The following is a 13411-nucleotide window of genomic DNA, read 5'->3' as shown; positions in this document are numbered from 1 at the left end:
GTAAGAGGAGGAGGAGGAGGAGGTGGAGGAGGCGTGTGTCGACTCTGACGAGTCTCAAATACTTTCCACACTGTCAAGCACTTTTTACTTTCACCACCACTTTTGTTTGAAATATGAAAACCAAAACTTTAATCCCTTATTTGTATTGATAATCTTGGGAATGCATATCCATCCCTCGGGCGTTTGAATATAACATTCAGGGGAGAAAACACAAATCTCACAGACTGATACACTTTGCACACAGAATAATAAAACGTGTGTTTTGGTTTTTGTGTGCTCATTCAAGTGATCGTTTGAAATGTTTTGACACAAAAACAGTCTTAATAGAATTTCGCAAGAGTTGTTTACTTTTGCGAGAGATGTGTATTGATTTGCTAAGTTTGGGGAGAGGTTTTGTGGTTTCGAGTGTGCAGAGTTTTGACACAATGAGCTAAACTATGTACTAAGTGTTTAAGCAATTTAGCGGGGATTTAGAGAAAAACTCAAAAAAGTGCCATGGAAACATCTTCCTCATCTACTACAGAAGCAGCAGCAGCAGCAGCAGCAGCAGTCTGCTGTGTTGACATGAGGCAGGTCTATAGATTCACGTTGTTGATGCCAAATTCTGACCTGATCATCTGAAAGAATCAGTGTAATCCCGACTGATCAGACCAGGCTTTGTTTTTCCAGTTTTCATCTGCCCAGATTTCCGTTTTTGGCTGACAGAGATGGAACCTGACGTGATCAGAGATCAGAGATGCTTTTCTGCTCAGAATTATGATCAGAATCAGCAAAAAAAAAAACAACAACTTTGTGGCTCAGCGCACAGCACGTGACACACACTCAAACATACCTGTTTATTTCACTTGTTTTATAATTATTATATTATATACAAGTATAGGCAAATAAAAGTACATGCTAACTTGCCACTTTTTTAGGTACACCTGTTCAATTTGTATTATATGTAGCCCATTTGGATAATAAGTAATATATGATTCAGTTTTATTTTGAGGCATTTTGGTCATTTAGCACTTTATATTTGTATAATTTTTTGTGTGTGTTTATTATCATTAAAATGGTTTAACCCTTTAACACCGAGCATATCGCTGACGACACGTTTGCACAAGCGCACTTTGCATTACCACAGTTACGCGACCGTTTGTGCTATCGGGAAAAATTCCAATGGTTTCTGAAAGCTGAGGTTTCTGAGGTTGCACGTCACAACCAACGTGTGGTTATTACGATAATTTCACTCGTGTTGTTTCAGGAAGCCGAAAAATCAGAGCCTTTGTCGCCAGAGAGGAGAGAGTGGGAAGAACCAATTTCAAGTTAATTTACAACTGCAATGTTTTTCTGACTAAACCTTTTTGTTTTTCTTCATTTTAAATTGTTAAAACAGTATTTTAACACGTAGTAAATTGTAAATAACTGGGAAAATGGACAAAAGCACGTAGTTACAGGACATTTTCTGGTCCTTTTATGGTTAAAATAAAGCATGTCCAGACGGACATTTTGGGAGTTGGGTATTAAAGGGTTGTCCATTGGACCTCACATGCCTGATGGATGGAGTAGGATGACAAGCAACAGTTTTCTGACGTAACTATAGTGTCCCATCACCCACATAGTTTTGAGTAGAGTGTGATAGTGTTTTGTTAATAGGCTGGTGAACGTGACGAGAGCTTGTTTATCTTTGTAACTGACGGCTTTGTGGAATAAAGGTTCGGATGCCAATTTAAAGGTGACATAGAATGCTTGTATCACACATACAGTATATGTTAGTTATGGAGGTCTACTTACATATATTAACTTGTTTTCATGGTTAAAAACCTCCTAGTCGCTGCAAACAAGCCGATCAAAATATCTCCTCACTGACGCTCTCGTCAGCCGCGCTGTTTCAGACCAAAATCACACCCCCAGAACGTGGACTGTGTTGTGATTGGCCAGCCAACGAGAGCTTTCCCTCTGTCCTGTGATTGGCCAGGTACCTGGAAGTGACGTAATTGGTAGGCCAGCTCTCAGATACACAGCTCCCCCTCTGGCACGGTGGATGCTCTGCATCTCAGCAGCTACAACGAGAGTAGTTCTTCTTCTTTTGCGGTTCGATGTACGCAACCGGATGTGCCCGGACTAGTGCCCACACCAGGAGGCGCTACGGTGGTGAGAGGAGTGGTGAGGATTTCTGATGACATCATCAGCATAGGGAAGTGTCGATCCGCTTCGCAGAGCCCAGGACAACAATACAACACTATTTTCTCAGCAGTGGCTGAACTGTTTGTTCTGAAACGTTAGGATTTCATAAACGAGGTAATGACACAGATACACACACAAACGCAGCGTTAATTGGAGCTTCCGGTCTATGTCGCCTTTAACATCAGTCTTGCCTTTTCTTGTCAGAAACTTCATGTCCTGCAACAGTGGCTAGGAAGGTTTTTGCCACTGCATATATCTCAACACATTTTAAACACACAGACATGGTGAAAACAATCAGCTAAAGTTTAAACCAAGCATCAGAATGGAGAAAAATGGTGATGTGACGTGTTAGTCGGTATTATTTCAGAAACAACTAATTTACTGGGATTTCACACACACACACACACACACACACATGCACACACACACCCGTCTCTCGTGTTTACACAGAATGGTCTGAGAAGGAGAAAATGTCCAGTGAGCAGCAGTTTTCTCTCAGCAAAAAAATGCCTCGTTGATGCCAGAGGTCAGCGGAGAATGACCAGACGCATGATTGAAAATAACCAGTTGTTACAAACAAGATCATAACTGAACACACTTCATGTCAAATCTGAAAGCAGATGGGCTTCAGCAGCAGCAGCAGCAGCACAGCGCATGAATGAGTGCACACACACACAACACACACAACACACACTTAGTGTGGTTATCTGAGCTATCCTAGTCTTTGTCAGCTCTCAGCAGTCTGGCCTTCCTCCTCTCAACTCTCTCATCAACCATGTGTCACAGAGTGCAGAGAGTTTGTCTGTACAGCGCTGACAAGGTTGATGATTAGATGCCTGGTTCAGTTTTTGCATTATTTTTTATGTAGATCGTATGTCTCAAGAATGGACTGGCATGCAGTAACATTGTAAAGATATTTGCTCAGTTTTCACACTGAATTGGAGGGATTATAAATAAGTATTGTTTGACGCTTCAATCATCAACACCAATCTAGTGTTGTCTGCTGTGGATGATGTGATCTGAAAGAAGAGCTTTGTTGTGTTTTTGTATGCAGTGTAAATTTGGAAAACTGTGTGTGTGTGTGTGTGTCGAGCAAAAAATTGTGCTGGTAATTTTGGAAACGTGGTTTGGGGGATTTGATTTGGGAGTCTCAGGTTGCACTGATTGTATTCCAAATCTCAACTTTTAGTGCAGAAATAGCAGAAGACTGCAATTCATGGTTCATCAAACAGGATTTTTGTTTGTTTGGCCTGGATTAAAATTTCACCAAACCATGACAGTATTTGGACTGTCGCGTCCTGTAAAGCCACAGGTTGTGCGTTCAAGAATCAGTCATGCCCGATCACTGAACTCCTTCATTCTTCTTCTTCATTATTTAACCTTTATTTAACCAGGAAAAAGTCTCACTGAGATTAAGAAACTCTTTTTTGAAGAGAGACATGGCCAAGACAGGTAGAAGCACAAATGAAACATCACATTGCAGACATAGAAGACAGTGGCATTATAGATAATCTGCCTCCACTTCTCCTCTCCAAGCATTTAGTGACACTAATCTTCAATTGTTTCTGCAGTTCATTCCATGCTGCAGGTGCAGAATATGCAAAATGCATATTTTTCTAGTTTCCATGTGGACACTTGGAATAGAAAGCAAAAAAGCCATGAATTCTTACAGTGAATAAAAGCATAGGTTACTTCACTGAAATATCAGCAGTAACTGGTTCAGTTTTAACTTTAAGAGCAGTTTACTTTTACAGTGCAGTAGCGTACATGTTATTTGGATGAAAGAAAAAAAAAAAAAAACGAGCCTTTATTTTACTTGAGGTAACGGCTGGTGAAATTCCAACCACAGTAAGTTGTTCCATTGTCAGAGTAGATTATTTTCAAAGAGTGAAAACAGAAAAGCATCAAGAGTTCCAGCATTTGTTCCCCAGATGGATTTGCAGTAGTTAGTGCGGCTGCGGCTCCATGTATGCGTGTCGCTCACATGAATGGACTTACAGTGCTATAGGAGCGCTGCTGGGTTTCACAACACTGGAGGTTTACATCAAAATAATAACATGCAACAGAGAGTCACCACATAAACACAGATTTTGTGCCATTTTTTTTTAGCCGCACCAGGCGTGTGTGTGTGTCTCCAGGGTGATTTAACACAGGAGCCACAACTGGAAGTTACTTGAGGTCGTTTGTTGAACAGGAAGTTTGATACATTTGACAGTGCGTTATTGTTCTGTGCAAACACTGATGAAACAGCAATGTTAAGCTGCTTTGGTCCTGACCAAAGCTGACATGTCTGTGTGTATTGTGATTGTCGAAGACATGCACTCACAAGTAAAGTCTGCCCCACACAAATTGATAATTGGCCAGATTTCGGTACCGATCTGGACCTTCCGACAATCGTGGGTGTCTTCTGATTTTATTCTGATTTAAATAGATTATCTGGCCCAGTTATCCTGTAGTGTGAGGGATTTTAACGTCATCGAACGGATAAAAGTCTTCCTGATATCAAATCGGAAGTATTTCACATGTTGGAAACGGATGTTGACGGTTTTTTTTTGTTACTCAGCACAAAGCATCGCACGCACACAACAGTTATTAACTGACAATACCGACAGTTCGCTTCCATGTCTGTTTAGTTTCTGAAGTCACGTTAAATCCCGTGAGTTTCCGTGAGTTCTCAAATCCCTAGAATCTCCTCCCTGAAAAACGGTCCTGCGCCTCGACTGGAACGTCTAGTCTGTGCTTTTTCAGGACGCCAATTCTCTACATGTTTGTTGAACAGTAAGTTTGATGAGAATAATTACGGCCCATTAAAACTTAAATTTGCATAATAATAATAACGGATTCTAATAAACGACATTACAGCAGGTGATACAAAATGCACTAAAAAGGAAAGTAATATTCTGTACAAACAGACTTTGGTCCCCACTAAAGCTTGCATGTGTGCTCTGCTCCTTCTAATCATCTAATCATTCTAATTTGGCAAGGTGGCGAGTGAGTTTTAATCACTTTACATGGTCTTAACAAAATTATCAATAACACTTTAAAACTGTCCATCAAAGTTAAAAACCAGAACAGGTTCAAACATACATTCTCGGGCTCTAGTTTGTCCTCCAGTCATCTGAACACATGCATCAAGAATGAGTTCTTCAGTGCTACCAGCTCTTAACAAGACAATAGTTTCCAGGTGCGTGCCAGCCAGTGAGAGAAACAAAGGGGTGGATCTTCCATGAAGAAGGAAGGAAGAAATGACACCCTGAGGCCCAAAATCAAGCAAATCAAGACCCAGTTTTTTCCTGCTGTGCTTTCCTTCTTGGATGAACTTCTGACCCTTGTTAAAAATGTTTGGGCTATTTTTAAATTAACTCTGAAAGGACAGAGTGAGTACAGACCATGTGGAAAAAATCTCAGATCAGATTTTTATCAGAAATTCCGCGTCGCACAGCATGCACCTTGGCTGGTGAGGTATCCTGCGTTCACTCAGAGGCAGTCACTCTCACTTTAAGCACATTGATGGTTTCGTCTGGTTGCAATACTTCACATGGGTAAAGGCTGATTCACATATACAAAACCAAAAAGGGAAAAAAAAGTGGGAGATTAACATTTGCTCTCGAGCCTTTAGCCGCTACATTCAAGATTAACTTGTGGTTCATGATCTGCAAACATAATTAACAGACGGAGGTTACATTTGAGATCTTGCTTTTCAAGGAAAACAAACACAAAAGTCCTGGAAGAGTGTCTCGGAAACTTTACTTGGGAACTAATTCAGATGTTGATGCAACAAATTAAATCTGTCCATGTTTGACACACACACATTTGCACAGCATTCGTACTGAGGACCCTCATAGACATAATGAATTCCTCAGACCCTTACCCTAACCTAAACCCCTTACCTTACCCCCTCCCCTGCACGATCCACTTGGATCCACTTCTGCACTCTCACCCTCTGTCAGTCCACTGTCTGCTAAATGCTTAAATATAAAGCCCAAAAAGCCCTTTAAAGATGTGAGGACCAGCCAAAATGTCCTCACTTCAGATGTTTTATACATTTTTGGTCCTCACAAAGCAATAATAAAAACAATAATAATAATAATAATATTAATTATTGAATTTTTAATGAAAACTGCTGCCACACTGTGAATAGAGCAAATGTTCAGCGATACATTCATTTTTTCTTTTTTTGTTTGTGAAGCAATCCGAGATCTTCAATTTCTTGTTTCACCAAATCCATAAAATTACTAAATCATGGTCTGGGGGCAACATATTTTTGCCATGTGGTTACGGAAGTTGGCGGGCAAGCAAAGTGTATGAGTACCACACTGCAGAGCCGTATTAATATCCACCTTGAGCCCAGACTGTAATTAGGTTTAGCCAACAAAAGCATTTTGATTAAGGAAAAGGAAAGGTTGTGCATTTCGCTAAATAATGTGGGAGACGTTGTGTGTCGGATTACAGTTAATATTCTCTGTCCTTGAACTTGACCAGACTGCTGAGAGAGTCTAAATAAAACAAACTGACAAATACATACAAACACGACTAAGATCTTCCAGTGGGAAACACATTTGTGTGTAATCCTAAGCACCAATGAGCATGGAATGTGGTCAAGAGGGGGCCGGACACGAGAGAAAAACAAAGTGTGAAAAATCATCAACATATTCATAACGATATTGCACGGAATGTCAAAGTAAAAGTGCTTAAAATTAAGTAAATAACATTGATAACTGTAATTAAAGCAGCTGAAATGCATGTCGTTTAATGTCGAGCGTAATACATTTATACAACCTAATGTCTTATTGTTACTATTATAAAAAACAAACATGTCTCTGTATATTGTGTTTCAAGGAAGAGGAGGTCATGGGTCACGTGTTCTTTCTATAATCATATTAAGTGGTGGGTGAAATGTAATCGATTGGGGGGGGGGGCAACAGTTTGACACCCCTGATTTAGAGTCCACCATTAACCTCAAAATGAAAAACAGTGTTAAGTACAGTTTATTGTTTGATCTGATTAAAGCACCAAAACCTACAGAAGCGTATAGCACTCACCGAAATTTAGTTTTAGTAGTTTTCTTTACGAGAATTTATTTTTTCTCATCCAACGGAAGCTGGTTGTCGCTTTCCTAAGCCTGTATGCACTTCATGAAGCATGGCGTATCTACTCAAATGATCCAGAAGGAACAAGCAGATCTGAGTGTTCTTTCCGTCAGAACAACGGCAAAGCCCTGAGGTGCCTGCGCAAAGTCGACAAACTAATAATAATAGTTCCATCAATATGACTTAAAGACAGGAGAATCCCCCAATGTCTCAAACCCAAAGCAAAGGATTCAAACTGGATTCAACTGAACAACTGGAACAGCTTTGCTTTCAATTCAATGATCAAGATGGGGAAGCTTCTCCGCTTTCTCATTCACTCCTGCAAAAAAAAAAAAAGATCTGGTAAAAACAGAGCCTTTTTAAAAATGATTTTAGATGAATGCAATACGCTTCCGTTAAAACCACTTGGTTGAGTTAAGGGAAGGATTACAGAGTTGTTTGAGGTTAGAGAACCTTTGTTATTATATTCTCCAACTATAAACACTTGTCAAACTAAAAAGGGAAACAAACATTCTTCCATCCCACAATGGCTTTGTTACCACAGCGTGAGGAGATGGTCGGGGTGACAGGTGGGTGATACAATGTGCAGGACTTTGATTGCAGAGGCCTGGTGTCACCCGAGTCGTCTCTGGGGAGGAGCTTTTGACAGTGATATCACTTTGTGTAATGTTAGTAGGAGATTGTGGTCGTGGTGATTGTAAGAATCGCCTTCTCAGCCTGGTGTTGAGTTGCTTTTTAACCAAGGGCTTTCAGAATCCAAACATAAAATGTTCAACAAAGCTGTAGCACAGTGCTTCTCGAATGATTCAGCCCCGGGGGCCCACATTTATCCTGAGTCATTAAGTTGCAGGTCCTATTTTTGAACCGCTCAGGTTTGATTTCACAAAAGGGGTTAGTTAAGTTCTTCTTCAAAAGTGTCACTCGTGATGGCTTCGTGCTTTAATGTGGCAACACGCACGGTACACAATGTGTTGCGGTTCTCTCGCTCCTCTTGACCTCACTGTAAGAAAACCCATATTTCATTTTCATTCATTGTCTCCCGTTTTATCCTCCACACGAGGGTCATGAGGCGCCGGTGCCAGTCTCAGCAGACGCAGGGTGAAAGGCGGGTCGACCTTGGACAGGATGCCAGTCAATCACAGGGACAACATATAGAGACAAACATCTATTCAGTCTCACAGTGTATCCAGTTAACCTTTGCATGTTTCTGGACTGTAGAACCCAGATAAACCCCCCACACACACACACACAGGGTGAACATGCAAACTCCTTGCAGAAAAGCCCTCGTTTGGATCAGGTTGCAAACTAGTGTCTTTTTGCTGCCAGGCATCCCATATTTAATATAATCCCTTTTTTTGGCACTTTTAGAAATGCACTGTTGACACTGTTGCTTTATCACACACACACTGTCACATGGTCCAATCCAACTGTATTTGTAAAGCACTTTCAAACAACCACTGGACCAAAGTCATGTACAGAATAATAAATAAAAGGCATAGACGTTCAGATAGGGCAATAAGATACATCTAAAACAACTAAAATAAATTAAAAGACATGTGTATGGTCTTGGAATTTATATAATAATAATAATAATGATGATAAAAAACACACATACAGTATGTGCGATCCTCTCCGTTTGGCCCATTGACCCACTTTTGGACAACAATGCACCATCTGAGAAAAACTCAATGTATTGTTCTGTAACGTCAGATTTTTATTTTGGAAAACAGATTAAATCTGACACTGAAACCCTTTAACACCAAACACCTTAAAATGTCCGTCTGGACTTTTAGTCTTATTTTAACCATAAAAGGGCCAGAAAATATCCTGTAATGTTTGTCAATTTTTCCACATTAACTTTCAATATCTGGCAGTTATTTACAATTTACTGCATGTTAAAATAGTGTATTAACAATTGAAAATGTAGAATGTTCTTTTGAGAAAAAACGGATTTTGCTTGTTAAATTTGAAATATGAAGTATATTACCTATATAGTATAAAACATATTTAAAATAACATTTGTTTGAGTCTTTGTCTCAATGTCCAAAAAATATTCCAAAAAATGGAAACTATGTCCAGGCGTTTTGACCACTCTCTCCTCTCTGGTGACAAAGACGCTGATTCGCCGGCTTCCTGCAACAGCGCAAGTGAAATGACCGTAATAACCACATGTTGGCTTTAACCTGCAACTTCTTAACTTTCAGAAACCGCTGGAATGTTTCTGTCGCGTAATTACGGTAATGATAAGTGCACTTACGCAAATGTGTTGTCTGCGATACGCATCGGTGTTAAAGAGTTAATGAATTATTCAGAAATAAAAGGATCATATTGTTACGAGAATGTTATAAGTGGCTATAAACAGTTTTGTTACTGGCCACATGTTGAATCAATAAATGACCATTTCCTCATTATGTTAAATATGTAAAAATGTGATCTGTTCCGAGATACATTTGCTTCAAAACACATTTACTGCTGAAAATGATTAAATTTGCAGGCCACGGAGTCTGTGTGCGGTAACTTTATGGTTGCTGTGTAGAGACACTTGCTCTTCGTGGGAGGAATGACAGCCTTGCTTTATCCTTTGTCGCTTGCTCGCTGCCCACATTGGGAAACTGTGAAATGAAGAACAGCCCAAATGACATGTGGCCACACCCAGCAGGGACACACGGATACAGCCTGGAGCTGCACCTTTGCACAACCACGCATAATTTGCTCTTTAATGTTGCTGACACTTGATATTTATTGTGTTTTCCTGCCTCAAAAGTCCACAATAGCAACTCCTTCATCACAAGTGTTTTCCTTTATCGTTGTCAGTCTTGACAAACATACTGTATATTTTTTGGCTGTGCTGGGGGGGTTTTTTGTGGGGGGGGGGGACTTTCTTTCGAGTCTAATTCCTTCTATTGACTCTCAGCTAATCTGGTTTTCATCTGCTGTAAATTTTCATTTGCTTATGTAACTCCGGATCCACTTCTCTTTTGATTTCTTTGTGCTTTTGAAGAAAGATCACTGCAGGACAGGATAGAGTTTTCTCCTCCTACCTCGAAACTCTTTTTACACCAAATGTCTTTACATCTGCAAATGACAGGGAGGAGGGAAAAAAAAATTCATATGGGATTCATTTGTTGTCATTTTTTGTTCACTGTTGTGGCCTCTCTCAAATGGTCCAAGACTTAACTGGAGGCGGAAACATAAAAAGAACATCAAGGCTTTGGAGTTGCCAAGAAAGCAAGCAGCATTATTAAAAACAAAATTAGAAAAATACTCAAAAATGCACAGGACAAAGGGGTGGAGATCCCAGGGAAAAAAAGGGGGAACAAAGGATGGAGACACTACAGAGCCAGCTGTGCACTGGGCCAGTGCACTGACACTATGTCCCCGAAGAAAAATCCTAACACTGAACCATAAAAGACCAATAATTAGACTATGAGTAATGACCAAACGTCTAAAATAACAAAATAAATTCAACAAACCTGCTGGAGCGAATAAATCTAATCAATCAAACAAAAAAACCACAGTGGATGTTATTGACACACATCTGCTTAAAAGTTGTCGACATCTTTATCTCTTCCTGCAGAATTGTGCCAACACACAAGTCTTTGATTGAGTCCTGCTTTTGATGACTAACTACAGAGCTGTGGTCAGTACACACAACGACACAACGGCACAACGACACAGAGGCAGAACAGATATTAACTTTTCAGTGTTCAAGAGCCAGTGGGCAAGAGACCCTTAAATGGTGCAAGGCACCTGATGATGCCCTGGATGCTCCACTCAGCATCATGTCCTTGAAGTAAGTAACTAACAAGTAGTTAGACAAACACACCGGTACAAGAAATACCGGTGTGTTAGTCATCTGACCCCCAAGAATATTTAAGTTGTCATTTCTGCAAGAATTACTTTAACAATAATTTTATTACAAGATTTGTTACTAGCTCTTTTGCATAGAACACTGATCACCAAACAGGGGACAGGACCGAGATAACGGCATCAGATACTGTGTTTTACACAGAGTGAATGTAAGACGTTTGTAAAATACAACCTGATAAAAAAATGAATATGTTAAAATTTTGCAGTGCGTAACATTTTGAAGCTTTTTTTGTGTGTGTTTTTTCAGTTATACTCCAACCTGTTTGCAGGCGTCTCATTTTACTTGTGCAATGTTGCTGAAGCCTTTGTCTGTCCTGACAAAAAACAAATCACTTCCTGTGTGCGGCGTGGGAACATCATCCCGGCGACATGAGATCCAAACACCAGTGAGAAACAGGGAGAGAGCCGTGTGGCACTAAAAGGCTTAATCAACAGTGTGTGAACTCATTTGACAGTCAGGGCATTTACATGCATGTTAAAAGTCCGATTTTAGTCAGACAACAATTCAGTTTTCTTAATGTCATGACTATCTTATCTTATCTTATGTAAACACGGAAAAAACAAATCCAGCTAGACTTAATCAAACTAACATATACCTGAATAATGTGATTCATAGTCCGATTACTTCTGTATGTACATGCTTAGTCAGACTGTGGTTAGTCAGACTGTTGTTGAGTTGGTCTTGGTGTCCTGTGCATGCATTCAAAGTTTCCTATCGATATTTGACCCGAAAGTAGAAGGGGATGATGTATAAACTGCAGTACTGTTGCCGGAAACTAAACGGTGGCGGCAATGATCACAAGAGCCATGCTCCATCTAATCTGTGTCGTAAAGGTCAACAGGAAACTAAGTCAACAGAGAGATTACAGAGAGATACAGCGCCACCTACGAAGGCGGAGTCAGACGTACACGGATAATAAATCCATTTTCTCCTCTGCATGTATACTTGTCTGTCTTAGTCTGACTACGGCCTTAGCTTGATTAAACTGGGCATGTAAACGCACCGAGTGGTTTGAATGTAACAGACACTTGTTTATATTCAAATGTTATGCACTACAACTTTGATATTTCTTCCATTATTATTTTCTATTTAATAGATGACAACATGCTTTTAACCAGTTTAAGTGCTGATTCACAGTTAAATGGCTAAGCCATAGGTTTACACACAGGTTAGTCATTGAGTCAAATCTAAGCACACATAGAGTAAGTACATCTACTGTCTGACAGCAGGTCAGACCACAGGCAGAGATAATGCATTTAAAGTGCATTTGTAATAAATGAATTACCTTCAGGGCATTCAAGACACTGTAAACCATGGCCAGGACAGTTTGTACATCCCATGATTCACCTTGAGGACATGTTGGATTTTCCAAACGCTGGCATCACTTAAGTGTTTTTGTTGGGCAGAGATGGACAGCAGGTGTTTACCTTTCAGTGAGGTGTTGTGCATTTGGCTGACACAGAGACGCCTCGCCGCTGCTGCTGCTGCTCACTGTAAACATCAGTCACACTGTAATGAATGTGTGAAGGCTGTAGAGTGGGAGCAGACTAAAGTGCACTGACGTCCCCCGCGTCTTCACTGTCCATCAGGTCGCCCCTGTTCCTCACGACCATTTACAGTCATCTGTGTTTGGGATAACACCGTGTCCCTTACTGGAGGGGGAAATACCAGCTACAACAACACACGGAAACACATCACGCTGAATATTCTGCACCGTTCCTAATGATGTCATGTCTTTGAGCAGTTAAAAATAGTTTATACTTGTTGTAAACATCTCTGTCAGATAGTTTCCACCATGGGAAAAAGGAAAAAACAAGGAAATTTAACGTATTGCATAGGATCTATTTTTTTTGTTTGTTTGTTTCTTTTTCTTAAAGGGTTCAGGGGGTTTTGTGATTCTTTTTTCTATTATATATTTTAAATCTTGATTAGTAAAGCTTGTTTCTTTAATCTCGTTGTACACTGTATAATGACAATAAAGGTGATTCTGATTGTTATCCTACTCTTTATACTTATTTTGTTTTTTATTCCACACATTATTAAGTTTGTAGTCAAGTTATTTATGATGAACTATGATTTTTTCAAAATAAAATCAAAATACAACCTTTTTTTTTCTTCTGGAAAACAAAGATATGCCAATAAAGATATAAATGGTCATTATTACATAAATCATAATTTTTTTATTGATGGCTCACTTCAAATGCTTTATGTCGTTTATAAGCAGAGGTGGAAAGTAATGAATTACATTTACCTGCGTAACTGCAATTGTGTGCAAAGTTTT

Source organism: Solea solea, chromosome 9, assembly GCF_958295425.1.
Source record: "Solea solea chromosome 9, fSolSol10.1, whole genome shotgun sequence".
In the NCBI taxonomy this organism is placed as follows: domain Eukaryota; kingdom Metazoa; phylum Chordata; class Actinopteri; order Pleuronectiformes; family Soleidae; genus Solea; species Solea solea.
The sequence above is the reverse complement of the archived record's forward strand: the minus strand, read 5'-3'. Positions refer to the sequence as shown.